Here is a 17,626-nt window from a genome sequence, read left to right as displayed (position 1 = left end):
TTTACTTTAATGGAAGTGCTCTCAATTCGAAGTCCATTTTCCAAGTGTTCGTCTGTCAGGACCGCTCGATAGGGAGATTTCATGACGCCCGCCTATTTTAGAAAAAAATTGTTCGCGCAAATACGTTGAGCCAAAAAGAGCCATTTTTGAAGCCATGAATTTTTTCAAATGTGAAAAGTCATCTTGGTTTAGATGTTTACGGTAAAAATCGCCAAGATTCATTGCTAAATACTTTGCTTTCAAATCCGTTTTCACATGAAGATCAATCAGTTCAAGTTGGATATCATGTTGTGCTTTGTCAACGTCTGTGTTGAATAGCGAAGAGATTAATGTTCATGAGATTTAAAGTTCTTGAAGCGAGACAAAAATTCATACAAATTTTCAAGTTGGTCTGCAAATTCAGTTTTCTTCTCAGGATGCATTTCATAGTCTCTCAAAGTTGGAAAGTGAAAAAGATTTCCTGTCTGTATGTGAGCTTTCCAAAGACACAATTCAAAATTGGCACATTTTTGCGGGCCGCATTTGGCCGCACATTACACACCTCTGACTTATGCAATAAGAAGCAATCTCATCCATCCCATTGATTTTATCACTTTTTTAAATAAACAAAACTTGGTTTTATTCATTTTTACTTTTGTGTTGGAATTGGGGTCCGCGAATAAACAGATTCACAAATAGTGGTCCGTGGCCCAAAAAAGTTTGGGAAACCCTGCAGTAGAGAACACCAAAAGCTCAGCTATTTAAAAACTACACGAAAACTCAACAGAGTAAGCGATTCTGAAATATTATCACATGACTCTGGAAAAGCGTAGAAACTCGTCGAAACGTCCCAAACTTAAAGTCAAGTGGGCTACGCCAAAAGCAGCGAAGAAAACGTTTTTTAAGATATGACCTTGAATTAATTGAAAAAGACATAAACCAGCAATCTAACCCTAATTATAATTGTTTCTCGTGACATACAATTACATTGTCAAAATCGCAGGTTTCAGGAGTTAGGACCAATAGTGAAATGACACAATCGGCAAAAAGTCTGAATGTAACTTAAAACTACTTTGTTCATTTGTTTTTACAAAATTTATTGGTAGTTTTCTCTGTGTCTAAAGCAAATTCTGGGGGGTGTTAATTGCCAGATGTCTTGGAAAACGATATAAATTTCTACAAACTTTATTAACTTTCAACAAAGGGCTCAACTTCGGAATCCAAACTTTAAAAATTTGGAGGGGACTATGGCCCCTTCCTCCCCCCCCCCCCCCTGGCTGCGCCAATGGACCTAGGTTGTTTAGCAGAAAAGCCAAAACTTTTCAATTTTCAATGTTGCTACTGTTTACACTGACGACGGCTAAACGTTCTCTTAATCTAGTTTTTGTCGGATGTTTAAAGAGCGCTTACAATATTACGTGCATGCAGCTGCAGCACTCCGTCTGTTGCGGCGGCCTGCGGGTTGCATAATCATAATGCATGATATACGCCTACGATTACAACGAAGCGGGACGCAATTAACTGAATATCAGTATTATCTACGTGACTTAAACAATATGTTTATATTTCTATGCTGTTTAAATAATATTTACTGTATCGTTTTTTTGTTAGTCTTGCAAGGACTGGTGCGTTGCGATCTAAACTGGCTTTGCCCGTGGTAGGACTTCTTTGCCTCCCTTTCTTCATGATGAGCTAACGCATCAAGAGTGTTCTTCAAGACCATTAGCCCTTTTGATAACCCACCAAGGTCGATTAATATAGCAACTGTCTTATTGTCTTGTTTTTTTTTTTTTTTTTTTTTTTACTCATATAAATTGTAAAAAAAAATTCACCAACTTTTTTTTCTCTCTTTTTTTCTAAATTTTTAAAAATTCTATGAAGGTGTTGCGACCGTGCCACATTACTGATTGTCCTGCTTTAGTATCGTGCACGTTATAACGTCCAAGTTTTTTTGGCGCTACTATCTTTCTCTATACCCCTGCTATGTTTGGCACATATTGTTTTTTTCGTTGTGATGGTCAGAAATAAAGAATAAACTGAACTGATAGCAGCAGTAGGAGTGTACCCTATTTATTGGTCTTCTACTAATCCAACAGCTCAACAGCTTACTGTAATTATATTTAGTCTAATATTAAAATCTTTTTGTCTTGAAGCTCTGCGCTAAAATTCGTTAAACTTTCTTGCCTTTTTATTTTATATTTTTGAGATTTTCTGATTGTAGCGTAGGTGGTACGCAAACACTGTATGAAACTGCTAAATGGTACGCGAATAGAAAAAGTTTGGGAATCACTGGTCTATAGCCTATCATCTTTAACCCCAAAAATAAATCATGCGAAGCCAGCTAAAACCAAACCAAAGTTTTCAATGTCTTGTTTTACGGTAAACAGAAACACCTTGTTGTACCAACAGTTTGAAATATCAATGGGATATAAATTCTTGGTGTTTGTACATGTGTTGACTTATGTGCATAGTAACCGAATGGGTGAGTAGACTGTTGATACTGTACTGACTTCCAATGTCGGATTCTTATAAATGAAAGTATTTACATTGTTGCAGTTGTAACCAAGTTCTCTCTGTGTGCATCATTGTAACATTTGTTTTAAATCTTCGGCATACTGCGTCCGCGAACACTTCCTGCATGTCACATTTTCCAGTGCAAATCCACAGGTGTTATTATGCACCTACCCGTATTTTACGTAAATGTATTGTATTAGCCGTCAAAGAAAAACTGTGAGTTCAATTCTATTTGGGGGAAAGGTATTTTTTGCCAATTGCAATGATAAACCACAGTGTTCTGGTGTGCTTGCAAGAAATATCCGTTCCAACGGAGTTTAATTGAAAAACCTTTGCACTGAAGTTGTGCCCCATGTTCGGTAGCACGTACATTTGCGAAAGCACCTCCTCAATTATTAAGCGATTGACAAGCGACATGCTGACAAGAATGGCTGATGAAACCCTGGATGCTTACATTACGTCGGTCGACTATCGAATTTAAAGAGGAGATTGACACAAATAACTAAAAAAAAAAACAATAAATTGTTTTGCTTTGCTATTTTGTTAATGTGCTTTGTATCGCATCTTCTGTACTAGCTGAAAATCACTTTTTTGAGTCGCAAAGAAGCTGAAAATTACTTTTTATGCATCACGTGAATTTTTGTTTAAACGTAATTGTGGCCCTTCATGCACACAGGCTGGACCAGCCTGATTATAGGATATAGGTTATTCAATGCAGATCCTGTGCTGTAGTATAGTGGCGTAGCTAGGGAATGTGCCGCCCGGGGCGGATTCAGATTTTTCCGCCCCTTCAAGAAAAAGCATGTGAAAATGAAATGCGTTTTTTTATCAGGTTATAATCAAAATCAAAAATCGTAGTCTGAAAGTGCTGCCCCAGACGTGCCGCGCGGGGCAGTCCGCCCTCCCCCCTAGCTACGCCACTGACTGTAGTTTATTATGTCGTTCTGTTGTGGTTATTATGTAGTCTATTATGTGATTTTGTTCCCGTATTCTATTTTAAACACCATCATTACTGTAGCATTCCGACCAAGAAAATTCGCTTCAATTCAAAGCAAAACTCAGCCAATAATTAGAAATAGAAGGTTTGTTGTTATACTTTTGTTTGTTGAATAAGGCTGGGGCAGTGACTGTTCAAACAAATTTTCAAACTTGATCCGTTTGCACACACCACAAAACAATTTTTAAATAACATAGCCTACGAATAATGTGATGAAGCCTTTTGGTACAATCTATGGTTGTATGTTAATATATAGGTTATAAAACAGAGTAAAACGATGGTGGTGAATAAAGGTGTGGCTTATGCACTGTTATAAGGTGTACACAATAAGTTATTTTGTAACCTTAACAAAACAAAAGTTGATTGTTATGTCGGCATCTTTTGTGTAACAACGTTTGCTGTACCTCGACGAGATTGCGTTGCCCGCACAATTTGGTAGATGAGTGCCACGCAGTGGCGTAAGCAAGGGTGGGTATGGAATAAAACCTCCGTCCTCCGCTCTATTGAGCGGGATGTGTCTGATTTTTTATTATTTTATTGCTTATATGCGGTGGTATCTTCAAGTTTCCGGCCCCCTTAGATAAGTTACGGGCCCTTAAAATCATCAGGGGCAGAGTGCAAAACAACCTTCTGGACCTCCTAACAACGCTACTGCGTAAGCCTATGGGAACAAAAAAATTCAGGGGAGCAAAACAAAAAATTGCTTAAATGTGGGCAATTTTATTGAAATTGCCTAAATATATATCGAAACAATTAGCAAGTAAGGCCACTGTGAAACTGGCTATTGTGCCCTGGCAAACAAAAACTCTACACTTTGACCCTGTCCTTTATGCAATAGGCTACCAAAACCTTTGTAGAAAGCCTCCTTTCAGATTAACAAAATTTTCTAGTCACACTTTTTTTTTTCCCGCGCTTTTACAAAGTAAGCAGCAAAGATTTTGCTCTTCAGGTCTAAATATATAAATTGGATTAAAGAAAAACTTAGGCCTGGATAATAGCTAATTTTAGACAAATCAAGAATGGAATTTAATTGTGGTCATTTCAGTCCAAAATTTTTCGAAATTGATAAAGAATTCGCAAAGACAGAACAATTCAAAGAAACTCATATCAAGAATCCAAGCCTGCGGTTGCCGCATGTAGCAAACAAACAATTGACTCGCCAGCCTCAGCTCTGAAAAAATAGGGATGAGGAAAGTAAATTATTATCCAGTGAAGCAAATGAAGTACAGTACGGTAGAAAATTTATCAAACAACGATTAGTAAGCCATGTGGATTAATTGTTTTACATTCTATTGTGTAACATCTTGTTTGCTGCCCATTATCAAATCGGTTCAAAGTTTGTCCTAAAATTTTTTGTTTTAAATTCAGTTTTTTTTAAACTTTTCTTAGTGTGTGTTGTATCTGTGTCACAATCAATGTGCGAGGTCTTACGACGGGCCGCTTGTACCTCGATCGAGCGTGCTGTTTTGATTGTAAAATTCTTATGCTATAGGTTATCATCGGTCATTATCCTGAAGTAACCTCTGATTACGAAATCTGTATTATGTAACGTGTATTCTAGGTCATTCGATTGCTACGTGCAGTTCTAGAGTCTTCTTTAAACTTGCTTGTTTATGCCGCTCAATGCAACGTGACCGAACGATGAGTTTGTGTGATGCAACATTACGTAACCTTCTCGAAGTTGCTAGACCGAACAAACCTTTTATAAATAGTGGTGTAATTTGCGTAATGAATTATTATGATGATTTATTATGAGTTGATTATGAGAGTTGTGTTATGAGTTGCGGATTGGTAGTTGGTGCAGAAATTATTGTTGATTGAGAGTTGAAGTAATCGAATACAAGTAGATGAGAATTGGTGCTGATATAAATTGTGTTCGAAATTAGAGTTATTTGAGAAGCCGTTCGTTAAAGTCCTTCAAGAAGTTAGATTATCATCTCACTAGTAGAACCATTCGACATTTAATTGACTGCTTTTCGGTTTGACCCATTAAACTACGTCATTGAACCTTTCCAAGTCTTTTTCCTGGTAAGAGATAGAAAGAAATCGTGACAATCTGTATAAATCAATTTAATTAAACCAGCGCAAGAGTTTTTAATGATAAACTAGGCTACTTAGTTTTTAACATGAAAATCGAACGTTGGCCAGCAATCAAGCCTAGTCAGTTTTTAAGCAGGGCTGTCAGACAAGTTTGGATCAATCGCACTTAAATCAACAAAAAAGCTTTTTTTTCTTGCTTTTATTTCAATGCGAAGTGTTTGATTTTTTTTAATTGAATTTAAATTTTGTTGCTTTATGTCGGTGGAAAAGTGATAAAAATTGTTCTTTTGGGCTCAAACTTTGTAATGATGCGTTGTCTGCATTTGATTTGTTAAATTTCGTCTGAAGAAAACATTATTGACCTATTGTGTTATTCGGTTACACTCAATTATTTCTTATTTACATTCTATTCAAATTCCTTGTCAAATTATACGGTCACATTGCGCTAGTTTCATGCAGCCTAACAGGTCACACTGAGAGTCACTCAGTCATTTCTTTTATGACAGAACAATAGGCCTATACCTTTTTTAAATTGTGATTATTTTTGTATTGTAATACTGTTACTGAAATTGTTTTTACTCGTAGCCTTGTACTATTTATTGGCTTGAACTTTTCTTGGTTGCACTGAAGTTTAAACGCCATTGCTACAAGAGTTTATTGATTTCAAAAGTTTTTCCTATTTTTAATCACCCGGAATAAAGTTTATATTTGAATAAAACCTCAGGACTTCACTTGAGGATCGCAGCAGCACATGATTTCTTTTCTTTCATTAATATTACTGAACATCAGCCTATCTTGTTTCAACGTAATTTGCCGATGCTTGACATTTGTCACATTAAGAACTGAGAAGCAGCTGACTTGATGACTGATATAGTCTTTTGCTGCTTCCTGTCTGTTGTGGTATTTAGATAGCTATGGTACTATTTTATTCGTATTGTGTATAATTGTACCGTACTATTGTCGCAACAGACAAAATAAAAGGTTTCTCTCTCTCTCTCTCTCTCTCTCTCTCTCACATTGCGCTAGTTTCATGCAGCCTAACAGGTCACACTGAGAGTCACTCAGCCATTTCTTTTATGACAGAACAATAAGCCTATACCTTTTTTTAAATTGTGATTATTTTTGTTTTTGTAATACTGTTACTGAAAATGTTTTTACTCGTAGCCTTGTACTATTTATTTTATTGGCTTGAACTTTTCTTTGTTGCACTGAAGTTTAAACGCCCTTGCTACAAGAGTTTATTGATTTCAAAAGTTTTTCCTATTTTTAGTCACCCGGAATAAAGTTTATATTTGAATAAAACCACAGGACTTCACTTGAGGATCGCAGCAGCACATGATTTTTTTTCTTTCATTAATATTACTGAACATCAGCCTATCTTGTTTCAACGTAATTTGCCGATGCTTGACATTTGTCACATTAAGAACTGGGAAGCAGCTGACTCGATGTCTGATATAGTCTTTCGCTGCTTCCTGTCTGTTGTGGTATTTAGATAGCTATGGTACTATTTTATTCGTATTGTGTATAATTGTACCGTACTATTGTCGCAACAGACAAAATAAAAGGTTTCTCTCTCTCTCTCTCACATTGCGCTAGTTTCATCATATGTAAGATATCTATGGTTTCATGCAGCCTAACAAGTCACACTGAGAGTCACTCAGCCATGTCTTTTATGACAGAACAATAAAGCCTATACCTTTTTTAAATTGTGATTATTTTTGTTTTTGTAATACTGTTACTGAAAATGTTTTTACTCGTAGCCTTGTACTATTTATTTTATTGGCTTGAACTTTTCTTTGTTGCACTGAAGTTTAAACGCCCTTGCTACAAGAGTTTATTGATTTCAAAAGTTTTTCCTATTTTTAATCACCCGGAATAAAGTTTATATTTGAATAAAACCTCAGGACTTCACTTGAGGATCGCAGCAGCACATGATTTTTTTTCTTTCATTAATATTACTGAACATCAGCCTATCTTGTTTCAACGTAATTTGCCGATGCTTGACATTTGTCACATTGTCACAGCTGACTCGATGTCTGATATAGTCTTTCGCTGCTTCCTGTCTGTTGTGGTATTTAGATAGCTATGGTAGGCTACTATTTTATTCGTATTGTGTATAATTGTACCGTACTATTGTCGCAACAGACAAAATAAAAGGTTTCTCTCTCTCTCACTATTTTCTCAAGTATTTTTGTGTTATTTATTAAAAATGTTAATAGCAGAGCTGATAAAACATTTTTTCGGTCTTGCATTATTTCTTATAGCTAAAATACTGTAAATAAAAATTCCTGCTTCAAGAAGAAATGAATATAAGTTTACAACCTTAACAAGTAAACATCTTTCAGGTGGACATGAAGTAGCAGACATTGTGACTAGTGTTTTTACACCTTTTTACAATTTCTACTTTGGGTATAGCTACATGAATGTTTACAAATAATTTTGCATCTGTAGTTCCTATTATCAGGCTGCTATCCTGTAACTATAAGTTGTAGCCTACAAACAATACATGAACATTCTGTATATGATGGACTACATTATCAGATTATGCTTACTCCGTAGCTGCTCAAACGACATAATAGAGAATACGATTTGTATTGTATATGTCCTTTGTTCAATAAAATAAGCAACCGATCATGTTACGTCAGGCAATTTCATAAATAGTTTGACCCAATTCAACTGATGTATTATTTTTTGGATGCAGAACTAGGCATGATTCAGTTGTGTAAATCAGCAGTCCTTACCATTTTTCTTATCTTTTTTTTTTTTTATCACGGACCGGTTTTAAAATGAAGCTAGCTTCGCGGACCGGTAGTAGGAAAAACGAAGTTTGACCATCCACTAATATGTTCAATTTTTGTAGATATTAGAGCAAACTTTAACAAAATTCGTAAAATAAAATAGACAATGTAAAAGTCTAGGTTGAGAAAGGACAATAGTTCAGCAGGGGGTTTTGGACGTTGTTCCGTTGATGTTTCTGGCCAAAGCGTGGAAGCCATTTCGTTGCCCTTGTAAGCCATAGGCCTAATAGTAGGGTCATTATGCTGACCAACTCCCAAAAAAATGCAAGAAAACGTTTTTTGATGTTTTCCAATAGTTTTCAGTTCAGAGAACAACATACAAAAAGTTTTCCAAAATTCGAGCGTCACAAAGGGTCTAAATATTACGTAATTCAAGATGGCCGCCATTTTACCGAAATACTCGTATATAGGTTATACCAAATCCAAAAAAACACTGATTCTTAACCAATGAAAATGGCAAATTTAACCATAAACTGCATTACCCCAGTAATCTTAACAGTTAACACCAGGGGTTCCCAACCTTTTTTACACCGTGGCCCCCTTTGAAAATTTTGAAAAATCAATGGCCCCCCCTATTTTTATCAACCTTTTAAAAAAATTAAGAAACGTCATTGTAATTAAATAACTTGTTTATACAGTTGTTAGAATGATCAAATGATATAAATACAACACACTATAAACATTAGGCCTACCATATTTTCATCGCCTAAAAAGAGGACACGTTTCACCAGCGGGTAAAATAGCCTACAAGTAGAATGTTACGTAGTCTTTGAAGGAAAAGTTACAGCAAAAAAAAAACAGACAAAAAAAACCCAGACAAATTTGTTTTTCGCAAGCCGATTTGGTGCGACAAAATAAAAATGTGATGTGATAATGTAATAAAAATGTGACAAATCAAGCAGTATCTGCAGACTGCAGGTAGCCATGCCTAACTTTTTTCAGAAAAAAAGTATCAGCTAAAACAAAGTCATAAAATTACTTGCTTGAAATATAATTGAAGTTGTAGGCTATAAACCTACAGCTGTTAATGAGATGCTAAGGACAGACTCAACTAAATGGCTGTTACCTTCCTTGTAGGCTACTATTGTGACTGCATCATAGATTAAATTCATTCTGCATTTGCACCCACATAAGTTGTAAGCATCCACGCCACGATTTATTTTTAAAATAAATATTTATGTTATGCACATTGGATATTTTTTCGATTTGCTTCACTTGACAAATTAGCCAAACTATTAGCCTATGTCGGTAATCAGCAACGTCTACAAATGTTGAATCAATACAAAATAGATCTGGGTAAAACAATAATTTATTGTAAAAGTGTGAGAAGCTTAAAATGTAAATATGTCAAATCTTTTGCAATTTTTTTAATGATTTATTTCTTTGTGAATTAGCCTACTCCATTTTTTTTATTTTGTCCCAATTTTTCATTTTCATAAATTTGTTGATCAGATCTCCTCAAATGAGGAAATTTCCTCACAATTGTTGCTTTGGATTTGCAGTTCCACTTGCACTCATCGCTGACCACTATTTGGCTACTTTGCCAAAGACAATCGCAAAGCAATGTAGTATGTTTCAATGAACGTCTAAGATTGTTCAGAACGGCAGACCAAATACAGTAATACATCAATGTTTTCTTGAAAATCTATTTTGAAAATCAGCGTGTTGCATTGGTACAGAAATCGTTGGAGATTGCGAAAAAGTCACATAACAATGAAATCATGTAGAAAATATTAGCAAGAAAACAGAAAATGTAAAAAAAGAGGACATTTGAGCATTTTTGGGTGTCCTCGGAGGACAATTTATTTTTCTTCAAAAAAGAGGACAAATCCTCTTAAAAGAGGACATATGGTAGCCCTAATAAACATGATAATACATTAATTTGTTATTACATGTGCAGTTAATGTGATGGCTGAGTTTGTATTTGCTGTGACATTGTCTAAACTCTTAATTGCTGGTTTGGTGGTGGAAAGAGCAAGCCGCATGTCATATTGAATATACAATACACTGCGACGCTTTGTCTTCAAAAGTAACATTGTTAAAAACCTGTCTATTCTCAAATAGGCTTCTCCAGCTGATTAAGAACCTCTTTTTGCCCGGAAGCTCTGCTGCTTGTGAGAGGTCGTTTTCCAATCTTCGTAGATTGAAAACCTGACTGAGAAATACTTTGGGACAGGAAAGGTTAAATGCTAGCATTGTTTGCAACATTGACCAAAATATTCTTAATGACATCAGCATAAATTACAATGCTAATGTATTTTCAATGCGCACTACCGTAAGACGCAATATGTTCGGTTGTAACAAGTTCTTGTGATGTGTTTGAAAGTTAGCATTTTTGTCATAAATTTGCAGATGTTCTTCTGTAGCTTCGATTGTTTTCAGTCTCCTGACCAGTGACTTTGTCCTATAGCGCACTAAGTGTAGTGTTTCTAGTGAAGGAGAGGGCAAGAAAAAAAGTAGCCTATAACTTCTGTTGTTTTTTTGGAAAAACTAAGTATTCATTGGAAGGTCATAGGTTCGAATCCAGCTGGAGGTAGGCTACCAATTTTTCTTTGTTTGTTTCTTAATCTTGAAGCAGTCATTCACAAGAACACTGGTAGCGCTTTTATCTCCACGATTTATTGTTTGTAGGCTATATTATGCTGTTAGCAGCTAATTTACCGACTTCCGGTGATTGTTTAATAAACCTAATACCACAACCACTAAAATTGTGTATAAAAGTAGCCTACGCATCCCCCCCAATGTTCAAAATTGTCTAAAATTTGATAAAATTTTGATTTATCCCCTTCAATCCTCAACTAACTTCGGCACCACTGCGCAGATGGATATATTCCATCAATAACAAATATTCTCGCACAATGTAACAGTGGCGATTATGACCCGCTGACCTAATTTTGCGTCACTCTTTGATACTACATATTTTCGACAGTTAATCCACGATCATTCTATTGCAAAATTAAATAATTGGCTAGAAAGAGACCGGCGACCAAACTTGGCCGATTGAGGAGGTAGCACCGGCGGTCATTCAAGCACTACTTATTAGCGGCCATGGCCGCAGGCTGCTTTAAGACTTCAGTATAGGTTACATCATTATAACATAGCATGATGCCCTTCTTTGTATACCGGACACTTGTAGACTATCATTACTCAATACATAGTGAGCTGATAGACTAGTATTATCGCTAAATCTTATCTTAAAACTTGAATAAAAATTGACCTTTTATATAGTAAACAAATGTGCTCCTTTTTCGTAAACTTACCCCCCCCAGTCAAAAATCGTTCCGGCACCCCTGTGGTAGGTCATCGATTTTTGTAGTTAGCATCTTTTTCGTTCCGGACGCATGATGAAAAATAAAATGATTGATTGATGATTGAAAAAGAAGTGACATTTAAAAGGTTGTTTTATTCAAAAGCGCAAGATTCAACGTAGCGACGCAACTGGTCTCATGGTGTAACGGTTAGCACTCAGGACTCTGAATCCTGCGATCCGAGTTCAAATCTCGGTGAGACCTTCACTTTTTTTTTTCATTTTTGAATTTGCTTTGTCAAAGTTTTGAATTAAATAGAAAATAAACTTTGGCAACAGGGTTGCATTCCTAAAATTTTATTCGGGGGGGCTTTAACACTTAGCTGTGTTGTTATAGACAAAGTATGTAGTATAAGTAATCGGTGTAGGTTAGCCGACAATGTTTACCTTTTTTAAAAGGAAACACTGTTCAGTTTGTTTTTACTTCTAAACATCTGAACATATAACAATGGGTTTGGTGGCCGTGCTAACTATTGATATATAGCCTACTACATAATTTTTCATTCAGGCACGTTTTAAACCTTTCAAGGTTTTGCCATCTTTTCCCGTTCGTTAACGTGCTGGTAGGTTTATATCGATTTTTGTAGTTAGTATCTTTTTCGTCCCGGACTCGTTAATAACGAAAAATAAAATGATTGATGATGATGTCGAAAAACAACCAGGGGCGCCGGAAGCGGGGGGGCAGGGCGGGCGAATGTCCCCCCTGCCTTCAAATTTTCTGCAGATGGAGGGGCAGGGGGGCAATGGTGCCCTTTTAAAGTCTTTTTTTTTAATATATTTTTTGTTTGTCGTATCCAGGTTTACACCTGGTGGTTGAAGATTCCCTGAGATTTATATTAAGTGGACGGAAAGGCAAGGAAGCCAATCTTCGTGTCCACCTTCAGGCATGCCTTTAAGTGTCCTGCCAAAGACACAGCCGCATGCTCTTGAGCGGTGCTGAACCGGCGCCCTTTCGATTGCTGTTCCAGGGCTTTCACCACTCGGCTATGCAGCCGACGTTTAAAGTCATGTAAGCAACTGCACATTTTGCAATATAACAATTTCTGCTATTCGCTTTTAGCCTAATTATAATCTTTCATTTTTGCTTCAAAATAATATTTACAGCACAAATTGTTGCAACACAGTAGCCTACAGGCCTTAAAACTCGTTTTTTTTTCGGCAGCCATCGTGGCCTACCGGGAGCTCCTTCTCGGCGGCCAAATCTGCGTGCTTGAAGGCCAAAATAAAAATAACGATAGCACAAGTAAATAGAATTAAACTTGCAACAATGCTAAAATGATCACTTAGCGTTGTTGAAGTCTGGGCCTGGGCGACGTCCTACAAGAGAATCGTTGCACCACGCAATACTGCTTTATCGGGATTGTAATCCAGTAGGCTACTATTCAAACGACACTCGCACGAGTGTCTGCAATGTGGCTGATTTTATAGAAGTTCGCCACTCCCCTAGAATTCTTTTTAGCAACGAAAAACAACGTTCGACATGTGTTGACGATGACGGCAAGGTAATAAAATAAGTATTTCAATGATTAAAACATTACTTGTTAGGCTTTAACTGCCTTTTATCAGAACTGACGATGCACTAGCAAGTGCGAAATATTTTTTCTGTTTCATCTACTGACATCTGATCCCTGTTGCCTTAGCAATTGAGGTTTTAGCTACTTCAATGATGTACATTACTAAAAGACATTACTAAAAGAAGCATATAATTTTTGCAAAATATGATCAAAAAATGTTTTCCCCATTGATGTCAAATAGCTTAGTTCTCCTTTTTAACAACGGTTCAATGTCCGACAACATCGAATCGACATAAAAACGACAATATTGCCAGCCGATGTAAGTTAGCACTTCGGATTAAGACTTTGTTAAAATAAACGTCGGGAGTTACAAACAAGACTGACAGCGCTGGCGATCGCAGATGAATATATTCCATCAATAACAAATATTCCCCGCACAATGCAACAGTGGCGATTATGACCCGCTAACCTAATTTTGCGTTACTCTTTGATACTGCATATTTTCGACAGTTAATCCACGATCATTCTATTGCGAAATTAAATAATTGGTTAGAAGAGATCGGCGGCCAAACTTCGCCGATTGAGGAGGTAGCACCGGCGGTTCATTCAAGCACTACTTAGCGGCCATGGCCACAGGCTGCTTTAAGGCTTGACAGTAGGTTACATCATTATAACATAGGATGGTGCCCTACTTTGTATACCGGATTATCATTATCGCTATATTTTATCTTAAAACTTGAAAAAAAAATTGGCTTTTTACTAAACAAAAGTGCCCTTTTTTCGTAATCTTGCCCCCCCCCCCAGTCAAAAATCGTTCCGGCGCCCCTGAAAACAACCCATGCTAAAACAAAGCTTGAAGCAGTGGCATAGCCAGAAAATTTTTTTGGGGGGGGCCAAATATTTGATGAATTGAAGAGAACGACAAAATGTTTGATTTAAGACATCGCCACCTGATGTGCAGTGGCGCATCCTGGTGGGTTAAGCAAGGGAAGCAATTAAAGCTGGTGGGGGTTAGAGCGTGCCGAAGGCACGCGTATTCTAGGGGGGTCCGGGGGCATGCTCCCCCGGAAAAATTTTGCAAAATTACACTTAAATAATGGATTACCCTATAACGCTTTCTGGAAACACTTTCAGGGTAATATTTGTATGAACCATATTACGGTAGCAGATAAACAGCTATTAACTTATTAAAGGTACAGTAGCTCTTATCTACACACAAACGGGCAAAAACTGCGGCTAAAATTAGAAAACACAAAAAACTCAGCTACACAGAAACCCCACAGAGTAAGCGATTCTGAAATTGCTTCCACAGATTAGTTAAAAGAAGCGTAAATCGCGAAAACTTTGCGCGATTTACGATTTGCAAAATTTATTGGTGTCTTTCTGTGTGTCTAAAACAAGTCCTGGGGAGTGTTAATAGCCAGATGTCTTGGAAAACAATATAAATTTATACAAATTATATTATATTTTCAACAAAGGGTTCAACTTCGGAATCCAAACTTTGAAAATTTGGAGGGGCCATGGCCCCGTTCGCTCCCCCCTGGCTACGCCTATGGCTTGAAGTACAGAAAAAGTTAGAAGCAACAAAACGTGATTGAATCCGATATAAAACTATAAGTTTGAAATTTGGCTTGGTTGCTACACTGCGACCTCCTTTGCTTTTTTTTTACTGCGTAGGCCTACACTTGAAACTCGATTTGCATGAGCTAATTCCAATCTCTTAACTCAATTGTAAACTTATTTGTATGAGCCAATCCTAAGCACACTTGCAAAAACATTGACTGTAATAGGAAAGTAAGGAAATGCAATTCTTGAAATAAGCGCTTGTGGTTGCAGATTTGCTATATAAGAACCAGTCTCTAATAAGCTGCCAGTGTGACAGTTACACTAAAATCTCATTTAGTTCTTAACGAACAGTTTAAAAAACTCCAGTTGCAGTAAAAACATATTCCAAGTTGGTGCAAACGTGATTACACAAAATAAATAGCCTGTCTGCCAGGTCTTTGGTTTTATGGGCTAAGTTATAAGCATCACGACAGTCCTTGATTTTAGCCAGCAAACAGTTTTTGCAGAGATTTGAGTTCATTCAATGTGGGCAGCTTAGAATGCTTAACTTGAATATCCACAGCCGACCGATGCATAGGCGTAGCCAGGGGGGGGGCGAAAGGGGCCATGGCCCCCCCAAATTTTCCAAGTTTGGATTCCGAAGTTGCCCTTTGTTGAAAATGTAATATAATTTGTATAAATTTATAACGTTTTTCAAGACATCTGGCTATTAACACCTCCCAGGACTTGTTTTAGAAACACAGAAAGACACCAATAAATTTTGCAAATCGTAAATCGCGCAAAATTTACTCGATTTACGTTTCTTTGAACTAATTTGTGGAAGCAATTTCAGAATGGCTTACTCTGTTGGGTTTTTGTGTAGTTATTGAGTTTTTGTGTAGCTGAGTTATTGGTGTTCTCTGGTTTTAGCCGCAGTTTTTGCCCGTTCGTGGGTAAGAGCTACCTTTAATAAGTTAATAGCTGTTTATCTGCTAATAAATTTCATACAAATATTGCCCTAAAAGTGTTTCCAGAAAGCGCTATAATCCATTATTTGAGTGTAATTTTTTTTAAATTTTCCGGGGGAGCATGCCCCCGGACCCCTAGAATACGCGTGCCTTTGGCACGCTCTAACCCCCCGCCAGTTTTATTGCTTCCCTTTCTCAACCCACCAGGATACGCCACTGCACACCAAGTGGCGATGGCTTAAATCAAACACTTTGTTGTTTTGTTCAATTCATCAAATATTTGGCCCCCCCCCAAATCTTTTTTCTGGTTACGCCACTGGACCGATGAGTCTGCAACCACTTCTGAGTTGCCGCAGTGCCATTCCGTAAATGTAGAGGTGGTCCATTGATGCTGATGAACAACAATGCTGAAACAAGTGATATGGTCAGCCGTGATCGTAGCGATGTGATGATCAAGTTCATTTGTGAAAATCCACGTTCGGCTTCAGCAGAACTTATAGCAATCATGTTTAGTACTACGTTCTTGAGCAATTTTATCGTATCTGGTATATGACAAGGATTGTCAACATACAATCGAAAATCGGAAATAGGAGTGATGACATGAAATCTCTCCTCTATTTTTCGTAATCTCTGCTCCCCTTCTTGCCACGGAACTTCGACTGCAGCAGGCCATAACTCTGGTACAATAATTTCCAAGCTCTTCACAGAATTTTCATTGTTGGTGTCCACCATCCTGCTTTCAATGTTGTCAACCAAAGCTTGAATAAACCGATTACGATCAAAAGAAGGGTACCGGTAGTCTCTACGTCGAGCTTTGAACTGGTCCAATGTTGTGCCTTTAAAGTAGTACTTTTTTGTACTTCCTGGACTCAAGTTAACAACTTCATCAAACGAATACTTTCCTTCTTGAATAGCTTTTTTTATTTGAAGTAGAGAATTAACAGTCCATTTGACATGACGATTAGCTAATACGAAGTTGATATTCCCAGTCTGGAGAGTTTCTGACAAAAGTGATAATTGGCAATTGCTATCAACTTATGTTCGTGTTTTTTTTGCGGTTCTGTTGTGAGAAAGCTGTTAAAGTGTTACTTGTTCAGTCGAGAAGTTGTTGTTCAGCCAGAAGAGCTAAAAAATGGAAGCTTGAACGAGCCCCCTGAGCCCCCCTACATCAAGCCTTTTCGTATTTCGGGGGGTTGAGCCTCCCCAGGAATGCAACCCTGTTTGGCAACCTTTTTGGTGAAATAGTAAGTGCATTTAAATCAATTAAATCGCTAGAAAGTTGTTTCACTTGTAACTTTTTTAAAACCTTTGGAAATTAAAACTGGAATTGATTGAACAAAGTTTATTTAAACTGAAGTAATAGCCTATGCCTGTATTTTATTAGCATATATTTAATAATATATCATCTATATTTTTATTTACTTTGTTTCTGAATCCGCACGGTCGTCGGTCACACTGAGCCTTTTTTCTGCAATTTTTACCTTTCTGAGTCTTTTATGACATCACAACTAAGTTTTTGATTGCGAGACTCTCAAAGTAAAAACTTCACGAATCTTGTCACTTTTTGAATTTTTATTTGTGTTAAATAAGGTTGTCAGATTGGGCGCTTTTACGCCCAATTGGGCTACTTTTGATTTCTCCAGGCGCCAAAATTTTGCGTTGGGCGCGCATTTTTGGCTGGCGCCCAATTGGACTACTTTTTAAAAAAAATACAATATAAATTTTGATGTAAAAATTGTATCATGTTTACGATTTTTACCTGATTTGTAGTTATTTTATTGAATAGCAGCGTTTTAGGAGGCCTCCGTCAGGCAGGGTTACCAATTTGGTATAAAGATGCCAATTTTCAAAAATGTGAATGTTTAAGCTTTAACATCTGGCAACCTAAGTGATCCAGGTTTCCATGAAAATGCAGTTTGTTTTTATTTCTGACCTTTACAATGAAAAACAATATATGTCAAACA

The 17,626-nt window shown here is 37.0% G+C and overlaps 1 non-coding gene across 1 annotated transcript; it reads left to right on the top strand.

The window, feature by feature from the left end:
* Positions 1-11,768: 11,768 nt before the first annotated feature.
* On the top strand, positions 11,769-11,840 carry Trnaq-cug (transfer RNA glutamine (anticodon CUG)). The gene has a single exon. It is a non-coding gene; the product is annotated as a tRNA-Gln (tRNA).
* The last annotated feature ends 5,786 nt before the right edge of the window (positions 11,841-17,626 follow it).

The sequence above is a fragment of the Aplidium turbinatum genome, chromosome 1 (genome assembly GCF_918807975.1).
Source record: "Aplidium turbinatum chromosome 1, kaAplTurb1.1, whole genome shotgun sequence".
Lineage (NCBI taxonomy): Eukaryota > Metazoa > Chordata > Ascidiacea > Aplousobranchia > Polyclinidae > Aplidium > Aplidium turbinatum.
Note: the sequence above shows the minus strand (reverse complement) of the source record. Positions and strands in the feature narration are given on the sequence as shown.